The sequence below is a fragment of the Chiloscyllium plagiosum genome, unplaced genomic scaffold (assembly GCF_037043375.1).
Source record: "Chiloscyllium plagiosum isolate Xiang-an unplaced genomic scaffold, Cpla_swu_hap1 HiC_scaffold_4, whole genome shotgun sequence".
Classification (NCBI taxonomy): Eukaryota; Metazoa; Chordata; class Chondrichthyes; order Orectolobiformes; family Hemiscylliidae; genus Chiloscyllium; species Chiloscyllium plagiosum.
In genome coordinates, this window is record NW_028270142.1 from 1,387,361 (window position 1) to 1,401,471 (window position 14,111).

At 44.7% G+C, this 14,111-nt stretch overlaps 1 protein-coding gene across 3 annotated transcripts in view; it reads right to left on the minus strand.

Moving 5' to 3' along the window:
• Nucleotides 1-14,111, minus strand: part of tox (thymocyte selection-associated high mobility group box) — a 640,302-nt gene that overhangs the window by 242,515 nt on the left and 383,676 nt on the right. The window lies entirely within an intron of this gene.

A 14,111-nucleotide genomic window follows, 5' to 3' on the forward strand; every position in this document is an offset into this window, starting at 1 on the left:
TCAGGCAGTCTGAGAAACTACGTTCAGGCAGTCTGAGAAATTACGATCTGATGGTCTGAGAAACTACGCACAGGCAGTCTGAGAAACGACGTTCAGGCAGTCTGAGAAACTACGCTCAGGGGGTCAGAGAAACTACATTCAGGCAGTCTGAGAAACTACGTTCAGGCGGTCTGAGAAACTACATTCAGGCGGACTGAGAAACTACGTTAAGGCGGTCTGAGAAACTACATTCAGACAGTCTGAGAAACAACATTCAGGTGGTCTGAGAAACTACGTTCAGGCGGTCTGAGAAACTACATTCAGGCGGACTGAGAAACTACGTTAAGGCGGTCTGAGAAACTACATTCAGCTGGTGTGAGAAACTATATTCAGGCAGCCTGAGAAACTACGTTCAGGAAGTCTGGGAAATTACATTCCGGCAGTTTGAGAAACTACATTCAGGCTGTCTGAGAAACTACGCACTGGCATTCTGAGAAACTACATTCAGTCAGTGTGAGAAACTTTATTCAGTTGGTCTGAGAAAATATGCTCAGGCGTTCTGAGAAACTATGTTGAGGCGGTCTGAGAAGCTACATTCAGGCTGTCTGAGAAACTAAGCACTGGCAGTCTGAGAAACTACATTCAGTCAGTGTGAGAAACTTTATTCAGTCTGTTTGAGAAACTATATTCAGGCAGTCTGAGAAACTACGTTTAGGCAGTCTGAGAAACTACATTCAGGCGGTCTGAGAAACTATATTCAGGCAGTCTGAGAAACTACATTCAGGCTGTCTGAGAAACTATATTCAGGCGGTCTCAGAAACTACATTCAGGCTGTTTGAGAAACTACATTCAGGCGGACTGAGAAACTATGCACAGGCGGTCTGAGAAACTATATTCAGGTGGTCAGAGAAACTACATTCAGGCTGTTTGAGAAACTACGTTCAGGCGGTCTGAGAAACTACGTTAAAGCGGTGTGAGACACTGTATTCAAGCAGCCTGAGAAACTGCGCTCAGGTGGTCTGAGAAACTACGTTAAGGCGGTCTGAGAAACTACGCTCAGGCGGTCTGAGAAACTATATTCAGGCAGTCTGAGAAACTACAATCAGGCTGTTTGAGAAACTACGTTCAGGCGGTCTGTGAAACTACGCTCAGGCAGTCTGAGAGACTACATTCTGGCTGTTTGAGAACCTATATTCAGGCAGTCTGAGAAACTATGTTTAGGCTGTGTGAGAAACTACATTCAGGCAATGTGAGAAACTACATTCAGGCAGTCTGAGAAACTACGTATAGGCAGTCTGAGAAACTACATTCAGGCAGTCTGAGAAACTATATTCAGGCCGTCTGAGAAACTACGTTCAGGCAGTCTGAGAAACTACATTCAGGCGGTCTCAGAAACTACATTCAGGCGGTCTGAGAAACTACATTCAGGCGGTCTCAGAAACTACATTCAGGCAGTTTGAGAAACTACATTCAGGCGGACAGAGAAACTACATTCAGGCAGCCTGAGAATATACGTTCAGGAAGTCTGGGAAACTACATTCAGGCAGTTTGAGAAGCTACATTCAGGCTGTCTGAGAAACTACGCACAGGCAGTCTGAGAAACTACATTCAGGCAGTGTGAGAAACTATATTCAGGTGGTCTGAGAAGCTAGGCTCAGGAGGTCTGAGAAACGATGTTCAGGCGGTCTGAGAAACTACGCTCAGGCGGTGTGAGAAACTATATTCAGGTGGTCTGAGAAACTGCATTCAGGCAGTCTGAGAAACTACGTTCAGGCAGTCTGAGAAATTACGATCTGATGGTCTGAGAAACTACGCACAGACAGTCTGAGAAACTACGTTCAGGCAGTATGTGAAACTACGCTCAGGGGGTCGGAGAAACTACATTCAGGCAGTCTGAGAAACTATGTTCAGGTGATCTGAGAAACTACATTCAGGCAGTCTGAGAAACTATGTTCAGGCAGTCTGAGAAACTACATTCAGGCAGTTTGAGAAATTATATTCAGGCAGTCTGAGAAACTACGTTTAGGCAGTCTGAGAAACTACATTCAGGCGGTCTGAAAAACTATATTCAGGCAGTCTGAGAAACTACGTTCAGGCAGTCTGAGAAACTACGTTCAGGCAGTCTGAGAAACTACATTCAGGCGGTCTGAGAAACTACGTTTAGGCAGTCGGAGGAACTACATTCAGGTGGTGTGAGAAAATATATTCAGGCAGTCTGAGAAACTACGTATAGGCAGTTTGAGAAACTACATTCAGGCGGTCTGAGAAACTATATTCAGGCGGTCTGAGAAACTATGTTCAGGCAGTCTGAGAACCTATGTTCAGGTGATCTGAGAAACTACGTTCGGGCAGTCTGAGAAACTACGCTCAGGGGGTTGGAGAAACTACATTCAGGCAGTCTGAGAAACTACGTACAGGCAGTCTGAGAAACTATGTTCATGTTATCTGAGAAACTACATTCAGGCAGTCTGAGAAACTACATTCAGGCAGGTTGAGAAACTATATTCAGGCAGCCTGAGAAACCTCGTTCAGGAAGTCTGGGAAATTACATTCCGGCAGTTTGAGAAACTACATTCAGGCTGTCTGAGAAACTACGCACTGGCAGTCTGAGAACCTACATTCAGTCAGTGTGAGAATCTTTATTCAGGTGGTCTGAGAAACTACGCTCAGGCGGTCTGAGAAACTATGTTGAGGCGGTCTGAGAACCTACATTCAGGCTGTCTGAGAAACTAATCACTGGCAGTCTGAGAAACTACATTCAGTCAGTGTGAGAAACTTTATTCAGGCAGTCTGAGAAACTACGTTCAGGCAGTCTGAGAAATTACGATCTGATGGTCTGAGAAACTACGCACAGGCAGTCTGAGAAACGACGTTCAGGCAGTCTGAGAAACTACGCTCAGGGGGTCAGAGAAACTACATTCAGGCAGTCTGAGAATCTACGTACAGGCAGTCTGAGAAACTATGTTCAGGTGATCTGAGAAACTACATTCAGGCAGTCTGAGAAACTACGTTCAGGCAGTCTGAGAAACTACATTCAGTCTGTTTGAGAAACTATATTCAGGCAGTCTGAGAAACTATGTTCAGGCAGTCTGAGAAACTACATTCAGGCGGTCTGAGAAACTACGCTCAGGCAGTTTGAGAAACTACATTCAGACAGTCTGAGAAACAACATTCAGGCAGGTTGGCACACTATATTCAGGCAGTCTGAGAAACGACGTTAAGGCGGTGTGAGACACTGTATTCAGGCAGTCTGAGAAACTGCGCTCAGGTGGTCTGAGAAACTACGTTAAGGCGGTCTGAGAAACTATGCTCATGCGGTCTGAGAAACTATATTCAGGCAGTCTGAGAAACTACATTCAGGCGGTCTGAGAAACTATATTCAGGCTGTCTGAGAAACTACGTTCAGGCAGTCTGAGAAACTACATTCAGGCGGTCTCAGAAACTGCATTCAGGCGGTCTGAGAAACAACATTCAGGCTGTCTGAGAAACTACGCTCAGGCAGTCTGAGAAACTACATTCAGGCGGTCTGAGAAACTACACTCAGGCAGTTTGAGAAACTACATTCAGACAGTCTGAGAAACAACATTCAGGCAGGTTGGCACACTATATTCAGGCGGTCTGAGAAACTACATTCAAGCACTCAGAGAAACTACATTCTGGCGATCTGAGAAACTAAGTTCAGGCGATCTGAGAAACTACATTCAGGCCGTCTAAGAAACTACGTTCAGCCGATCTGAGAAACTACAAACTGGCACTCTGAGAAACTGCATTCAGTCGGTCAGAGACACGACACTGAGTCAGTCTGAGAAACTACACTCTGGATGTCTGAGAAACTACATTCAGGTGGACAGAGAAAATATGTTCAGGTGGTCTGAGAAATTACATTCAGGCGGTCTGAGAAACTACATTCAGGCGGTCTGAGAAACTACGTACAGGCAGTCTGAGAAACTATGTTCAGGCGGTCTGAGAAACTACATTCAGGCGGTCTGAGAAACTACGTATAGGCAGTTTGAGAAAGTACATTCAGGCGGTCTGAGAAACTATATTCAGGCAGTCTGAGAAACTACGTTCAGGCGGTGTCAGAAACTACATTCAGGCAGTCTGAGAAACTACGTATAGGCAGTCTGAAAAATACATATAGCCGTTCTCAGAAACTACATTCAGGCAGTCTGAGAAACTACATTCAGGCGGTCTGAGAAACTACATTCAGGCAGTCTGAGAAACTACGTTCAGGCGGTCTGAGAAACTACATTCAGGCGGACTGAGAAACTACGTTAAGGCGGTCTGAGAAACTACATTCAGCTGGTGTGAGAAACTATATTCAGGCAGCCTGAGAAACTACGTTCAGGAAGTCTGGGAAATTACATTCCGGCAGTTTGAGAAACTACATTCAGGCTGTCTGAGAAACTACGCACTGGCATTCTGAGAAACTACATTCAGTCAGTGTGAGAAACTTTATTCAGTTGGTCTGAGAAACTATGCTCAGGCGTTCTGAGAAACTATGTTGAGGCGGTCGGAGAAGCTACATTCAGGCTGTCTGAGAAACTAAGCACTGGCAGTCTGAGAAACTACATTCAGTCAGTGTGAGAAACTTTATTCAGTCTGTTTGAGAAACTATATTCAGGTGGTCAGAGAAACTACATTCAGGCTGTTTGAGAAACTACGTTCAGGCGGTCTGAGAAACTATATTCAGGCAGTCTGAGAAACTACGTTAAAGCGGTGTGAGACACTGTATTCAAGCAGCCTGAGAAACTGCGCTCAGGTGGTCTGAGAAACTACGTTAAGGCGGTCTGAGAAACTACGCTCAGGCGGTCTGAGAAACTATATTCAGGCAGTCTGAGAAACTACATTCAGGCTGTTTGAGAAACTACGTTCAGGCGGTCTGTGAAACTACGCTCAGGCAGTCTGAGAAACTACATTCTGGCTGTTTGAGAACCTATATTCAGGCAGTCTGAGAAACTATGTTTAGGCTGTGTGAGAAACTACATTCAGGCAATGTGAGAAACTACATTCAGGCAGTCTGAGAAACTACGTATAGGCAGTCTGAGAAACTACATTCAGGCAGTCTGAGAAACTACGTATAGGCAGTCTGAGAAACTACGTACAGACAGTCTGAGAAACTACATTCAGGCGGTCTCAGAAACTACATTCAGGCAGTTTGAGAAACTACATACAGGCGGACAGAGAAACTACATTCAGGCAGCCTGAGAATATACGTTCAGGAAGTCTGGGAAACTACATTCAGGCAGTTTGAGAAGCTACATTCAGGCTGTCTGAGAAACTACGCACAGGCAGTCTGAGAAACTACATTCAGGCAGTGTGAGAAACTATATTCAGGTGGTCTGAGAAACTGCATTCAGGCAGTCTGAGAAACTACGTTCAGGCAGTCTGAGAAATTACGATCTGATGGTCTGAGAAACTACGCACAGACAGTCTGAGAAACTACGTTCAGGCAGTATGTGAAACTACGCTCAGGGGGTCGGAGAAACTACATTCAGGCAGTCTGAGAAACTATGTTCAGGTGATCTGAGAAACTACATTCAGGCAGTCTGAGAAACTATGTTCAGGCAGTCTGAGAAACTACATTCAGGCAGTTTGAGAAATTATATTCAGGCAGTCTGAGAAACTACGTTTAGGCAGTCTGAGAAACTACATTCAGGCGGTCTGAAAAACTATATTCAGGCAGTCTGAGAAACTACGTTCAGGCAGTCTGAGAAACTACATTCAGGCGGACTCAGAAACTACATTCAGGTAGTTTGAGAAACTACATTCAGGCGGACTGAGAAACTGTGCACAGGTGGTCTGAAAAACTACATTCAGGCGGTCTGCGAAAATATGCTCAGGTGGTCTGAGAAACTACGTTCAGGCAGTCTGAGAAATTACGATCTGATGGTCTGAGAAACTACGTACAGGCAGTTTGAGAAACAACATTCAGGCGGTCTGAGAAACTACGCTCAGGCAGTCTGAGAAACTACATTCAGGCAGTTTGAGAAACTACATTCAGGCGGTGTGAGAAACTATATTCAGGCAGTCTGAGAAACTACATTCTGGCTGTTTGAGAAACTATATTCAGGCAGTCTGAGAAACTATGTTTAGGCGGTCTGAGAAACTACATTCAGGCTGTGTGAGAAACTACATTCAGGCAGTCTGAGAAACTACATTCAGGCAGTCTGAGAAACTACATTCAGGCGGTCTGAGAAACTACGTTTAGGCAGTCGGAGGAACTACATTCAGGTGGTGTGAGAAAATATATTCAGGCAGTCTGAGAAACTACGTATAGGCAGTTTGAGAAACTACATTCAGGCGGTGTGAGAAACTATATTCAGGCGGTCTGAGAAACTATGTTCAGGCAGTCTGAGAACCTATGTTCAGGTGATCTGAGAAACTACGTTCGGGCAGTCTGAGAAACTACGCTCAGGGGGTTGGAGAAACTACATTCAGGCAGTCTGAGAAACTACGTACAGGCAGTCTGAGAAACTATGTTCATGTTATCTGAGAAACTACATTCAGGCAGTCTGAGAAACTACATTCAGGCAGTTTGAGAAACTATATTCAGGCAGTCTGAGAAACTACGTTCAGGCAGTCTGAGAAACTACATTCAGGCGGTCTCAGAAACTACATGCAGGTGGACTGAGAAACTACATTCCGGCGGTGTGAGAAACTATATTCAGGCAATGTGGGAAACTATGTTTAGACGGTCTGAGAAACTACATTCTGGCTGAGAAACTATATTCAGGCGGTCTGAGAAACTAGTTCAGGCAGTCTGAGAAACTGCATTCAGGCAGTCTGAGAAACTACATTCAGGCAGTCTGAGAAACTACATTCAGGCGGTCTGAGAAACAACGTATAGGCAGTTTGAGAAACTACATTCAGGCGGTCTGAGAAACTATATTCAGGCGGTCTGAGAAACTATGTTCAGGCGGTCCGAGAAACTACGCTCAGGGGGTCGGAGAAACTACATTCAGGCGGTCTGAGAAACTACGTACAGGCAGTCTGAGAAACTATGTTCAGGTTATCTGAGAAACTACATTCAGGCAGTCTGAGAAACTACATTCAGGCAGTCTGAGAAACTACATTCAGGCAGGTTGAGAAACTACATTCAGGCAGTCTGAGAAACTATGTTCAGGCAGTCTGAGAAACTACATTCAGGCGGTCTCAGAAACTACATGCAGGTGGACTGAGAAACTACATTCAGGCGGTGTGAGAAACTATATTCAGGCAGTCTGAGAAACTACATTCTGGCTGTTTGAGAAACTATATTCAGGCAGTCTGAGAAACTATGTTTAGGCGGTCTGAGACACTACATTCCGGCGGTGTGAGAAACTACATTCAGGCAGTTTGAGAAACTATATTCAGGCAGTCTGAGAAACTATGTTTAGGCGGTCTGAGAAACTACATTCAGGCGGTGTGAGAAACTACATTCAGGCAGTCTGAGAAACCACATTCAGGCAGTCTGAGAAACTACATTCAGGCGGTCTGAGAAACTACGTTTAGGCAGTCGGAGGAACTACATTCAGGTGGTGTGAGAAAATATATTCAGGCAGTCTGAGAAACTACGTATAGGCAGTTTGAGAAACTACATTCAGGCGGTCTGAGAAACTATATTCAGGCGTTCTGAGAAACTATGTTCAGGCGGTCCGAGAAACTACGCTCAGGGGGTCGGAGAAACTACATTCAGGCGGTCTGAGAAACTATGTACAGGCAGTCTGAGAAACTATGTTCAGGTGATCTGAGAATCTACGTTCGGGCAGTCTGAGAAACTACGCTCAGGGGGTTGGAGAAACTACATTCAGGCAGTCTGAGAAACTACGTACAGGCTGTCTGAGAAACTATGTTCATGTTATCTGAGAAACTACATTCAGGCAGTCTGAGAAACTACATTCAGGCAGGTTGAGAAACTATATTCAGGCAGTCTGAGAAACTATGTTCAGGCAGTCTGAGAAACTACATTCAGGCGGTCTCAGAAACTACATGCAGGTGGACTGAGAAACTACATTCCGGCGGTGTGAGAAACTATATTCAGGCAATGTGAGAAACTATGTTTAGACGGTCTGAGAAACTACATTCTGGCTGAGAAACTATATTCAGGCAGTCTGAGAAACTAGTTCAGGCAGTCTGAGAAACTGCATTCAGGCAGTCTGAGAAACTACATTCAGGCAGTCTGAGAAACTACATTCAGGCGGTCTGAGAAACTACGTTTAGGCAGTCGGAGGAACTACATTCAGGTGGTGTGAGAAAATATATTCAGGCAGTCTGAGAAACTACGTATAGGCAGTTTGAGAAACTACATTCAGACGGTCTGAGAAACTATATTCAGGCGGTCTGAGAAACTATGTTCAGGCGGTGTGAGAAACTACGCTCAGGGGGTCGGAGAAACTACATTCAGGCGGTCTGAGAAACTACGTACAGGCAGTCTGAGAAACTATGTTCAGGCAGTCTGAGAAACTACGCTCAGGGGGTTGGAGAAACTACATTCAGGCGGTCTGAGAAACTATGTTCAGGTTATCTGAGAAACTACATTCAGGCAGTCTGAGAAACTACGTTCGGGCAGTCTGAGAAACTACGCTCAGGGGGTTGGAGAAACTACATTCAGGCAGTCTGAGAAACTACGTACAGGCAGTCTGAGAAACTATGTTCAGGTTATCTGAGAAACTACATTCAGGCAGTCTGAGAAACTACATTCAGGCAGTCTGAGAAACTACATTCAGGCAGCTTGAGAAACTATATTCAGGCAGTCTGAGAAACTATGTTCAGGCAGTCTGAGAAACTACATTCAGGCGGTCTCAGAAACTACATGCAGGTGGACTGAGAAACTACATTCAGGCGGTGTGAGAAACTATATTCAGGCAATGTGAGAAACTATGTTTAGACGGTCTGAGAAACTACATTCTGGCTGAGAAACTATATTCAGGCAGTCTGAGAAACTAGTTCAGGCAGCCTGAGAAACTACATTCAGGCGGTCTCAGAAACTCCATTCAGGTAGTTTGAGAAACTACATTCAGGCGGTCTGCGAAAATATGCTCAGGAGGTCTGAGAATCTACGTTCAGGCAGTCTGAGAAATTACGATCTGATGGTCTGAGAGACTATGTAATGGCAGTCTGAGAAACTACGTACAGGCAGTCTGAGAAATTACATTCAGGCGGTCTGAGAAACTACATTCAGGCGGTCTGAGAAACTACGTACAGGCAGTCTGAGAAACTATGTTCAGGCGGTGTGAGAAACTATATTCAGGCGGTCTGAGAAACTACGTATAGGCAGTTTGAGAAAGTACATTCAGGCGGTCTGAGAAACGATATTCAGGCAGTCTGAGAAACTATGTTCAGGCGGTGTTAGAAACTATATTCAGGCAGTCTGAGAAACTACGTTCAGGCAGTCTGAGAAATTACATTCAGGCAGTCTGAGAAACTACATTCAGGCAGTTTGAGAAATTATATTCAGGCAGTCCGAGAAACTAGTTCAGGCAGTCTGAGAAACTACATTCAGGCGGTCTGAGAAACTATATTCAGGCAATCTGAGAAACTACGTTCAGGCAGTCTGAGAAACTACATTCAGGCGGACTCAGAAACTACATTCAGGTAGTTTGAGAAACTACATTCAGGCGGACTGAGAAACTGTGCACAGGCGGTCTGAAAAACTACATTCAGGCGGTCTGCGAAAATATGCTCAGGTGGTCTGAGAAACTACGTTCAGGCAATCTGAGAAATTACGATCTGATGGTCTGAGAAACTACATTCAGGCGGTCTGAGAAACTACGCTCAGGCAGTCTGAGAAACTACATTCAGGCAGTTTGAGAAACTACATTCAGGCGGTGTGAGAAACTATATTCAGGCAGTCTGAGAAACTACATTCTGGCTGTTTGAGAAACTATATTCAGGCAGTCTGAGAAACTATGTTTAGGCGGTCTGAGAAACTACATTCAGGCGGTGTGAGAAACTACATTCAGGCAGTCTGAGAAACTACATTCAGGCAGTCTGAGAAACTACATTCAGGCAGTCTGAGAAACTACATTCAGGCAGTCTGAGAAACTATGTTTAGGCAGTCGGAGGAACTACATTCAGGTGGTGTGAGAAAATATATTCAGGCAGTCTGAGAAACTACGTATAGGCAGTTTGAGAAACTACATTCAGGCGGTGTGAGAAACTATATTCAGGCGGTCTGAGAAACTATGTTCAGGCGGTCCGAGAAACTACGCTCAGGGGGTCGGAGAAACTACATTCAGGCGGTCTGAGAAACTACGTACAGGCAGTCTGAGAAACTATGTTCATGTTATCTGAGAAACTACATTCAGGCAGTCTGAGAAACTACATTCAGGCAGGTTGAGAAACTATATTCAGGCAGTCTGAGAAACTATGTTCAGGCAGTCTGAGAAACTACATTCAGGCGGTCTCAGAAACTACATGCAGGTGGACTGAGAAACTACATTCCGGCGGTGTGAGAAACTATATTCAGGCAATGTGAGAAACTATGTTTAGACGGTCTGAGAAACTACATTCTGGCTGAGAAACTATATTCAGGCAGTCTGAGAAACTAGTTCAGGCAGTCTGAGAAACTGCATTCAGGCAGTCTGAGAAACTACATTCAGGCAGTCTGAGAAACTACATTCAGGCGGTCTGAGAAACTACGTTTAGGCAGTCGGAGGAACTACATTCAGGTGGTGTGAGAAAATATATTCAGGCAGTCTGAGAAACTACGCTCAGGGGGTTGGAGAAACTACATTCAGGCAGCCTGAGAAACTACGTACAGGCAGTCTGAGAAACTATGTTCATGTTATCTGAGAAACTACATTCAGGCAGTCTGAGAAACTACATTCAGGCAGGTTGAGAAACTATATTCAGGCAGTCTGAGAAACTATGTTCAGGCAGTCTGAGAAACTACATTCAGGCGGTCTCAGAAACTACATGCAGGTGGACTGAGAAACTACATTCCGGCGGTGTGAGAAACTATATTCAGGCAATGTGAGAAACTATGTTTAGACGGTCTGAGAAACTACATTCTGGCTGAGAAACTATATTCAGGCAGTCTGAGAAACTAGTTCAGGCAGTCTGTGAAACTGCATTCAGGCGGTCTGAGAAACTACGTTTAGGCAGTCGGAGGAACTACATTCAAGTGGTGTGAGAAAATATATTCAGGCAGTCTGAGAAACTACGTATAGGCAGTTTGAGAAACTACATTCAGACGGTCTGAGAAACTATATTCAGGCGGTCTGAGAAACTATGTTCAGGCGGTGTGAGTAACTACGCTCAGGGGGTCGGAGAAACTACATTCAGGGGGTCTGAGAAACTACGTACAGGCAGTCTGAGAAACTATGTTCAGGTGATCTGAGAAACTACGTTCGGGCAGTCTGAGAAACTACGCTCAGGGGGTTGGAGAAACTACATTCAGGCAGTCTGAGAAACTACGTACAGGCAGTCTGAGAAACTATGTTCAGGTTATCTGAGAAACTACATTCAGGCAGTCTGAGAAACTACATTCAGGCAGTCTGAGAAACTATATTCAGGCAGTCTGAGAAACTATGTTCAGGCAGTCTGAGAAACTACATTCAGGCGGTCTCAGATACTACATGCAGGTGGACTGAGAAACTACATTCAGGCGGTGTGAGAAACTATATTCAGGCAATGTGAGAAACTATGTTTAGACGGTCTGAGAAACTACATTCTGGCTGAGAAACTATATTCAGGCAGTCTGAGAAACTTGTTCAGGCAGCCTGAGAAACTACATTCAGGCGGACTGAGAAACTGTGCACGGGCGGTCTGAAAAACTACATTCAGGCGGTCTGCGAAAATATGCTCAGGAGGTCTGAGAATCTACGTTCAGGCAGTCTGAGAAATTACGATCTGATGGTCTGAGAGACTATGTAATGGCAGTCTGAGAAACTACGTACAGGCAGTCTGAGAAACTACATTCAGGCGGTCTGAGAAACTACATTCAGGCGGTCTGAGAAACTACGTACAGGCAGTCTGAGAAACTATGTTCAGGCGGTGTGAGAAACTATATTCAGGCGGTCTGAGAAACTACGTATAGGCAGTTTGAGAAAGTCCATTCAGGCGGTCTGAGAAACGATATTCAGGCAGTCTGAGAAACTACGTTCAGGCGGTGTTAGAAACTATATTCAGGCAGTCTGAGAAACTACGTATAGGCAGTCTGAGAAATACATTTAGCCGTTTTCAGAAACTACATTCAGGCAGTCTGAGAAACTACATTCAGGCGGTCTGAGACACTATATTTAGGCAGTCTGAGAAACTACGTTCAGGCGGTCTGAGAAACTACATTCAGGCGGACTGAGAAACTACGTTAAGGCGGTCTGAGAAACTACATTCAGTCAATCTGAGAAACTATGTTTAGGCAGTCTGAGAAACTACATTCAGCCGGTGTGTGAAACTATATTCAGGCAGCCTGAGAAACTACGTTCAGGAAGTCTGGGAAATTACATTCCGGCAGTTTGAGAAACTACATTCAGGCTGTCTGAGAAACTACGCACTGGCAGTCTGAGAAACTACATTCAGTCAGTGTGAGAACTTTATTCAGGTGGTCTGAGAAACTACGCTCAGGCGGTCTGAGAAACTACGCTCAGGCGGTCTGAAAAACTACGCCCAGGCGGTCTGAGAAACTACGCTCAGGCGGTCTGAGAAGCTACATTCAGGCTGTCTGAGAAACTACGCACTGGCAGTCTGAGAAACTACATTCAGTCAGTGTGAGAAACTTTATTCAGGCAGTCTGAGAAACTACGTTCAGGCAGTCTGAGAAATTACGATCTGATGGTCTGAGAAACTACGCACAGGCAGTCTGAGAAACGACGTTCAGGCAGTCTGAGAAACTATGTTCAGGTGATCTGAGAAACTATGTTTAGGCGGTCTGAGAAACTAGATTCAGGCGGTCTGAGAAACTATATTCAGGCAGTCTGAGAAACTACGTTCAGGCAGTCTGAGAAACTACATTCAGGCGGTCTCAGAACCTATATTCAGGCAGTTTGAGAAACAACATTCAGGCGGTCTGAGAAACTACGCTCAGGCAGTCTGAGAAACTACATTCAGGCGGTCTGAGAAACTACGCTCAGGCAGTTTGAGAAACTACATTCAGTCAGTTTGATAAACTACATTCAGGCGGTGTGAGAAACTATATTCAGGCAGTCTGAGAAACTACATTCTGGCTGTTTGAGAAACTAAATTCAGGCCGTCTGAGAAACTACTTACAGGCAGTCTGAGAAACTATGTTCAGGTGATCTGAGAAACTACATTCAGGCAGTCTGAGAAACTACATTCAGGCAGTCTGAGAAACTACATACAGACAGTCTGAGAAACTATGTTCAGGTGATCTGAGAAACTACATTCAGGCAGTCTGAGAAACTACATTCAGGCAGTCTGAGAAACTACATTCAGGCAGGTTGAGAAACTACGTTCAGGCAGTCTGAGAAACTACATTCAGGTGGTCTCAGAAACTACATGCAGGTGGACTGAGAAACTACATTCAGGCGGTGTGAGAAATTATATTCAGGCAATGTGAGAAACTATGTTTAGACGGTCTGAGAAACTACATTCTGGCTGAGAAACTATATTCAGGCAGTCTGAGAAACTAGTTCAGGCAGTCTGAGAAACTACATTCAGGCGGTCTCAGAAACTACATTCAGGCAGTTTGAGAAACTACATTCAGGCGGACTGAGGAACTATGCACAGGTGGTCTGAAAAACTACATTCAGGCGGTCTGCGAAAATATGCTCAGGTGGTCTGAGAATCTACGTTCAGGCAGTCTGAGAAATTACGATCTGATTGTCTGAGAAACTATGTAATGGCAGTCTGAGAAACTACGTACAGGCAGTCTGAGAAACTACATTCAGGCGGTCTGAGAAACTATATTCAGGCGGTCTGAGAAACTACGTACAGGCAGTCTGAGAAACTATGTTCAGGCGGTGTGAGAAACTATGTATAGGCAGTTTGAGAAAGTACATTCAGGCGGTCTGAGAAACGATATTCAGGCAGTCTGAGAGACTACGTTCAGGCGGTGTTAGAAACTATATTCAGGCAGTCTGAGAAACTACGTATAGGCAGTCTGAGAAATACATTTAGCCATTTTCAGAAACTACATTCAGGCAGTCTGAGAAACTACATTCAGGCGGTCTGAGAAACTATATTCAGGC